Source organism: Arachis ipaensis, chromosome B1, assembly GCF_059453495.1.
Source record: "Arachis ipaensis isolate K30076 ecotype BB chromosome B1, ASM5945349v1, whole genome shotgun sequence".
Classification (NCBI taxonomy): Eukaryota; Viridiplantae; Streptophyta; class Magnoliopsida; order Fabales; family Fabaceae; genus Arachis; species Arachis ipaensis.
The window spans coordinates 59,288,342-59,296,603 of NC_142436.1; the positions used below are offsets into that span (position 1 = coordinate 59,288,342).

The 8,262-nt window shown below is 38.4% G+C and overlaps 1 non-coding gene across 1 annotated transcript; it reads right to left on the reverse strand.

Moving 5' to 3' along the window:
• Positions 1-5,589: 5,589 nt before the first annotated feature.
• Positions 5,590-5,697, reverse strand: LOC148576722 (small nucleolar RNA R71). The gene has a single exon (XR_015902964.1). It is a non-coding gene; the product is annotated as a small nucleolar RNA R71 (small nucleolar RNA).
• Between the last annotated feature and the right edge of the window lie 2,565 nt (positions 5,698-8,262).

An 8,262-nucleotide genomic window follows, 5' to 3' on the forward strand; every position in this document is an offset into this window, starting at 1 on the left:
GCACTTCAGGTGCGTCTGGGACGCGACGTGTGCGCGCGCTCCATGTGTACGCGTGGATGGATGGAAAAGAGAAGTGACGCGTAGGCGTCCCCCACACATACGCGTGGGTTGCAGAAAAGAGAGAGGACGCGTACGGGTCAGGTGACACGCAGGCATGGACAGAGTTATACCTTGGGCAGAAAGTTAGCACAAAGTAGGCACAACTCTCTGGTTTTTGTACCAGGAGTTTGGGTGCAGCACAAGTGACGCGTGCGTGTCCTTCACGCACACACGTGGATGGTGGCATTGGCGACCGACGCGTAAGCGTCGCCCACGCTTACACGTGGGTCGCAGTTGTGCCGCTGGCATAATTCTCGCATAAAGTGGGCACAACTCTCTGGTCTTTGTATCAAAGATTCCAAAATTCGCAACCGACGCATACGCGTCGCTGACGCTTGCGCGTTGGTGTGTGAAATGACAAGGGACACGTAAGCGTCACTGACGCTTACGCGTGGGTCGCAGTTGTGCCGCTGGCACAACTCGCGCACAAAGTAGGCACAACTCTCTGGTTTTAGTACCAGGAGTTATGAAAACGCGTCGACGCATATGCGTGGAGCACGCTTGCGCGTCGATAAAGCAATGGCACCATTTTGATTCCCGGAATTTTGTCGGTATAGAATTTTCCAATAGAATTATGTCGGGAGTATAGTCTAAACCAACAAGCTATAACACATCAGACATAGAAAATGTGTCACCACAATTCAAAATCTATAACCGGGAGTAGAATCCCGGGTCGTTCTCCCTATGAGTTGCTCTAAGATGCACATCATTGGTTATGAGTCTCTTGGTAGTTTGAAGTTGAGTACAAGAAAAGTAAGTGAAAATGAATTAAAGCAATGAGCAATTAACAATTGAACTAAGGAAAACAAGAACTTAAGCTAGCAAGTGAATAACTATCAATCAATATAAAATCCGTGGCTAGGGGTAGGAATTGGAATTCCTATCCTCATTGCCTCCAACAATTGTGATAAGAATTGGTTATTACTCCACTTAATTAACCTCTAACTATTTAGAAAAGTCAAGTGGAGATAATCAATTTGAGTCCACAAGTCCTAGTCAAATCCGAAGGAAAGACTAGATTTAGTGTCATTCAAATCAATTAGCAATTTCCAATTATCAATTAATTAAAGGCTTTGACAATTCAAGTGTCTCCAATTATCCAACCTCCAAGCCAAGAGGAAAAATCTACTCCATAGCTATAGTTGACGTTTTCTCAAACACTTGGTGAACAAGAATGAAAGGCATTGTGAAATTGAGAAGAGAATGTGAATTTATGCTATCTACTAGAGAGAAGTTAGAGTTTCTCTCTCAAGAACCACAAACTCAAAAACTAGCTAGAAAATTGTCTAATGTGTGAATTCCCCTTTACTCCTTGGTCCCTTGGGTCTTTTCCCTCTAGAATTCAGCTCAAATTGGGCCTGAAGCTCTTCAGAAATCGCCAGCCACGATTTCACTAATGAAGTCACGTGCCGAGCGTCACGTGTATACGTGGGTCACGCGTACACTTCGTCTGGGTTTTTGTGAGCCACGCGTATGCGTCAAACGTGCGTACGCATCGATGAGATTTCTGCCAAGCCACGCGGATGCATCAACTTTTGCGTGCCTAACGAGCGGATAATTTATACGCTTTTTGGCATTGTTTTTACATAGTTTTTAGTATGATTTGGTTAGTTTTTAGTATATTTTTATTAGTTTTTAATTAAAAATTACATTTCTGGACTTTACTATGAGTTTCTGTGTTTTTTTGTGATTTCAGGTATTTTCTGGCTGAAATTGAGGGACCTGAGCGAAAATCAGATTCAGAGGTTGAAGAAGGACTGCAGATGCTGTTGGATTCTGACCTCCCTGAACTCAAAGTGGATTTTCTGGAGCTACAGAACTCCAAATGGTGCGCTTCTAATTGCGTTGGAAAGTAGACATCCAGGGCTTTGCAGCAATATATAATAGTCCATACTTTGCCTGAGGTTTTACTATTGTAATTTACATCTTCGGATCATCTTTGATTAGTTTTCTGCTATCTTAGACTTTCATGGGGGCTGGCCATTCGGCCATGCCTGAACGATTATCACTTATGTATTTTCAACGGTAGAGTTTCTACACTCCATAGATTAAGGTGTGGAGCTCTGCTGTTCCTCATGAATTAATACAAAGTACTACTGTTTTTCTATTCAATTCAAGCTTATTCCTATTCTAAGATATCCATTCGCACCCAAGAACATGATGAATGTGATGATTATGTGACGCTCATCATCATTCTCACCTATGAACGCGTGCCTGACAAACACTTCCGTTCTCCATGCAAACAAGCTAGAATGAGTATCTCTTGGATATCTAATACAGAGGACCGAGTCTGAGATATTAGAATCTTTGTGGTATAAGTTAGAACCCATGGATGGCCATTCCTGAGATCCGAAAAGTCTAAACCTTGCCTGTGGTATTCCGAGTAGGATCTGGGAAGGGATGGCTGTGACGAACTTCAAACTCGCGAGTACTGGGCGTACTGACAGACGCAAAAGGAGGGTGAATCCTATTCCAGTATGATCGAGAACCTCCAGATGATTAGCCATGCAGTGACAGCGCATCAGACCATTTTCACAGAGAGGATGGGAAGTAGCCATTGACAACGGTGATGCCCTACACAAAGCTTGCCACGGAAGGGAGTAGGAAGGATTGGATGAAGACAGCAGGAAAGTAGAGGTCCAGAGGAACGAAAGCATCTCTATACACTTATCTGAAATTCTCACTAATGAATTACATAAGTATCTCTATCTTTATTTTTTGTTTAATTATTATTATTATTCGAAAACTCCATAACTATTTAATATCTGCCTGACTGAGATTTACAAGGTGACCATAGCTTGCTTCATACCAACAATCTCCGTGGGATCGACCCTTACTCACGTAAGGTTTATTACTTGGACGACCCAGTGTACTTGCTGGTTAGTTGTATGAAGTTGTGAAATAGAATTAAGATCATGAAAATGCGTATTGAGTTTTTAGCGCCGTTACCAAGGAAGCAATGATCACGATTTCGCACACCAAGTTTTTGGCGCCGTTGCCGGGGGTTGTTGCTCAGATTAGGTAACTTTATTTTAATTTTAAGTTTTTGTTTTTATTCTTCTAATTTTCAAAAAAAATTTTAATTAAATGTTTTCAAAAATATATTTTTCTTCAGAATTTTTAATAATGAATTCTAGTGTTTCATGATGATTTGTTGAATTCTGGCTGGCTGTAAAGCCATGTCTAATTCATTTGGACTGAGACTTCAACTAATCACTTCAATGCATGTAATGTCCTGCTGAAGCTTGGCTGGCCATTGGCCATGTCTAGTGTTTTGGACCGGAGCTTTCACTGAAAGCTTGGCAGGCTAGTGAGCCATGTCTAATTCCTGGACTGAAGCTTTAGACTAAGAGTGCAAGATTTCTGGAATTCTTATTAAAAATTTTGAAATCCTGATTTTTCTTTTTCAAATAATTTTCGAAAAATACCAAAAAAAAAAAATTAAAAAAAATCATAAAATAAAAAAAATTATTTTTATGTTTCTTGTTTGAGTTTTGAGTCAATTTTTAAGTGTGGTGTCAATTGCATGTTTTTATTCTTCTTGCATTTTTTCAAAAGTGTGTTCATATGTTCTTCATGATCTTCAAGTTGATCTTGGTAAGACTTCTTGTTTGATCTTCAAAATTTCTTGTTTAGTGTCTTTTGTTGTTTTTCTTATGCATTTTCAATTTGTTAGTGTCTATACATGAAAAATTTTTAAGTTTGGTGTCTTGCATGTTTTTCTTTGCTTAAAAATTTTCAAAGATAAGTTCTTGGTGTTCATCTTGACATTCAAAGTGTTCTTGGTGTTCATCTTGAAACTCATAGTGTTCTTGCATGCATCATTTGTTTTGATCCAAAATTTTCATGCATTGAGTCTTTTTGATGTTTTTCTCTTTCTTCATTAAAAATTCAAAAAAAATATCTTTCCCTTATTTCACTCATAATTTTCGAAATTTTGATTTGATTTAGTCAAAAGTTTTTAAAATTTAGTTGTTTCTTATGAATCAAATCAAATTTTCAATTTGAAAATCTTATCTTTTTCAAAATCTTTTTCAAAAATCAAATCTTTTTCATTTTTCTTATTTATTTTCGAAAATTTTAAAAATAGTTTTCAAAAATCTTTTTCTTAATTTTATCTCATAATTTTCAAAAATATTATCAACAATTAATGTTTTGATTCAAAAATTCCAAGTTTGTTACTTGCTTGTTAAGAAAGATTCAAACTTTAAGTTCTAGAATCATATCTTGTGATTACTTGTGAGTCAATTCATTAATTTTGATTTTAAAATTTCAAATCTTTTTCAAACAAATCTCTTTCAATCATATATTTTCAAAATTTGATTCCAAAATCTTTTTCTAACTTCTTATCTTTTCAAATTTAATTTTCAAATCTTCTTAATATCTTTTCAATCATATCTTTTTAATCATATCTATTTTCAAAATAAATTTCTATCATATCTTTTTAAATCTTATCTTTTTCAAAAAAATTTTATTTTAAAATATCTCTTCTAACTTCTTATCTTCTTATCTTTTCAAAAATTGATTTTCAAATCTTTTTCAACTAACTAATTGACTTTTTGTTTGTTTCTTATCTTTTTCAAAACTACCTAATTAAATCTATCTCTCTAATTTTCGAAAATCCCTTCCTTCTTTTTCAAATTTTCTTTTTAATTAACTAATTGTTTTAATTTTAATTTAATTTAATTTCAAACTTAATTTTCGAAATTTAACTTTAAATTTTATTTTTTATTTTAATTAATTTTCGAATTCTTCTCTCATCTCTAATCTCCTTCTATTTATTTATTCATCTACTAACACTTCCCCTCACCCAAAATTCGAACCCCTTCTTCTCCTCTGAGTTCGAATTCTTCTCTTCTTCATTCTTATTCTTCTTTTCTTCTACTCACACAAGGGAACCTCTATACTGTGGTAAAAAGGATCCCTATTATTATTTTCTGTTCCCTCCTTTTTCATATGAGCAGGAGCAAGGACAAGAACATTCTTGTTGAAGCAGACCCTGAACCTGAAAGGACTCGAAAAAGGAAACTAAGAGAAGCTAAAATACAACAATCCAGAGACAACTTTACAGAAATTTTTGAACAGGAAGAGGAGATGGCAGCCAAAAATAATAATAATGCAAGAAGGATACTTGGTGATTATACTACACCTACTTCCAAGTTTGATGGAAGAAGCATCTCAATCCCCACCATTGGAGCAAACAATTTTGAGCTGAAACCTCAATTAGTTGCTCTAATGCAACAGAACTGCAAATTCCATGGACTTCCATCAGAAGATCCCTATCAGTTTTTAACTGAGTTCCTACAGATCTGTGAGACTGTTAAGACTAATGGAGTAGATCCTGAAGTCTACAGGCTCATGCTTTTCCCTTTTGCTGTAAGAGACAGAGCTAGAACATGGTTGGACTCACAACCTAAAGATAGCCTGAACTCTTGGGATAAGCTGGTCACGGCCTTCTTGGCTAAGTTCTTTCCTCCTCAAAAGCTGAGCAAGCTTAGAGTGGATGTTTAGACCTTCAAGTAAAAAGATGGTGAATCCCTCTATGAAGCTTGGGAAAGATACAAGCAGATGACCAAAAGGTGTCCTCCTGACATGCTTTTAGAATGGACCATTCTGGATATATTCTATTATGGTCTATCTGAGTTCTCCAAGATGTCACTGGACCATTCTGCAGGTGGATCCATTCACCTAAAGAAAATTCCTGCAGAAGCTCAAGAACTTATTGACATGGTTGTAAATAATCAATTCATGTATACTTCTGAGAGAAATTCCGTAAATAATGGGACGCCTCAGAAGAAGGGAGTTCTTGAAATTGATACTCTGAATGCCATATTGGCTCAAAATAAAATATTGACTCAGCAAGTCAATATGATCTCTCAGAGTCTGAATGGATTGAAGGAATCATCCAACAGTACTCAAGAAGCATCTTCTAAGGAAGAAGCTTATGATCCCGAGAACCTTACAATAGCAGAGGTGAATTACATGGGTGAACCTTATGGAAACACCTATAATCCCTCATGGAGAAATCATCCAAAATAATGGTGGAAGAAACAGGTTTAGCAATAGCAAGCCTTTTCCACCATCTTCTCAGCAACAGATAGAGAACACTGAACAAAATACCTCTAATTTAGCAAACTTAGTCTCTGATCTGTCCAAGGCTACTCTAAGTTTCAAGAGTGAAACAAGGTCCTCCATAAGAAATTTGGAGACACAAGTGGGCCAACTGAGTAAGAAAATCACTGAAACACCTCCTAGTACTCTCCCAAGCAATACAGAAGAGAATCCAAAGAGAGAGTGCAAGGCCATTGATATATCAATCATGGCCGAACCCACAAAAGAGGAAGAGGACGTGAATCCCAGTGAGGAAGACCTCCTGGGACGTCCAGTGATCAACAAGGAGTTTCCCTCTGAGGAACCAAAGGAATCTGAGGCTCATCTAGAGACCATAGGGATTCCAATGAACCTCCCTATGCCCTTCATGAGCTCTGATGAGTATTCTTCTTATGAAGAGAAGGAGGATGTTACTGAAGAGCAAGTTGCCAAGTACCTTGGTGCAATCATGAAGCTGAATGCCAAATTATTTGGCAATGAGACTTGGGAAGATGAACCTCCCTTGCTCATCAATGAACTGAATGATCTGGATCAATTGACATTACCTCAGAAGAAACAGGATCCTGGAAAGTTCTTAATACCTTGTACCATAGGCACCATGACCTTTGAGAAGGCTCTATGTGACCTTGGGTCAGGGATAAATCTCATGCCACTCTCTGTAATGGAGAAACTAGAAATCCTTGAGGTACAGGCTGCCAATTTCTCATTAGAGATGGCGGACAAATCTATGACAATGGCTTATGGACTAGTAGAGGACGTGCTAGTAAAGGTTGAAGGCCTTTACATCCCTGCTGATTTTATAATCCTAGACACTGGAAAGGATGAGGATGAATCCATCATCCTTGGAAGACCCTTCCTAGCCACAGCAAGACCTGTGATTGATGTAGACAGAGGAGAGTTGGTCCTTCAACTGAATGAGGACAACCTTATGTTTAAAACTCAAGGATCTCCTCTTCTGTAACCATGGAGAGAAAGCATGAGAAGCTTCTCTCAGTACAGAGTCAACTAAAGCCCCCACAGTCAAACTCTAAGCTTGGTGTTGGGAGGCCTCAGCCAAACTCTAAGTTTGGTGTTGAACTCCCATATCCAAACAATAAGTTTGGTGTTGGGAGTCTATTAAATTGACCTGATCACCTGTGTGGCTCCGTGAGAGCCCACTGTCAAGCTAGTGACATTAAAGAAGCGCTTGTTGGGAGGCAACCTAATTTTTATTTATCTAATTTTATTTTTATTTTTATTGTTCTTTTATATTTTATTAGGTTCATGATCATGTGGAGTCACAAAATAAATACAAAAATTAAAAACAGAATAAAAAATAGCAGAAGAAAAATCACACCCTGGAGGAAGGACTTACTGGCGTTTAAACGCCAGTAAGGAGCATCTGGCTGGCGTTCAACGCCAGAACAGAGCATGGATCTGGCGTTGAATGCCAGAAACAAGCAACATCCTGGCGTTCAAACGTCAGGAATGCACCCTGAGAAGAGCTGGCGCTGAACGCCAGAAACAAGCATAGAATTGGCGTTCAACGCCAGAAACATGCTGCATCTGGGTGTTGAACGCCCAGAACAAGCATCAATTCAGCGTTTAAATGCCAGAATTGCATGCAAAGGCATTTTACATGCCTAATTGGTGCAGGGATGCAAATCTTTGACACCTCAGGATCTGTGGACCCCACAGGATCCCCACCTACCTCCACTCATATTCTTCCCTCTTCTCAACATTCATCCTCTCTTCCCAATAAACACCCTTCCCCAAAACCCTTCACCAATCACCTCAATCTCTCTTCCCTATTACCACCTACCACCACTCACATCCATCCACTCTTCCCCATAAACCCCACCTACCTTCAAAATTCAAAATCACTTTCCCACCCAAACCCACCCAATATGGCCGAACCTACTCCCTCCCCCCTTACTATATAAACCCCTCTATCCATCCTTCATTTTCACACAACACAACCCTACCTTCTATACCTTGGCCGAATACATCCCCCTCACTCTCCTCCATATTTTCTCTTCTTTTACTTCTTTTCTTTCTTCTCTTGCTCGAGGG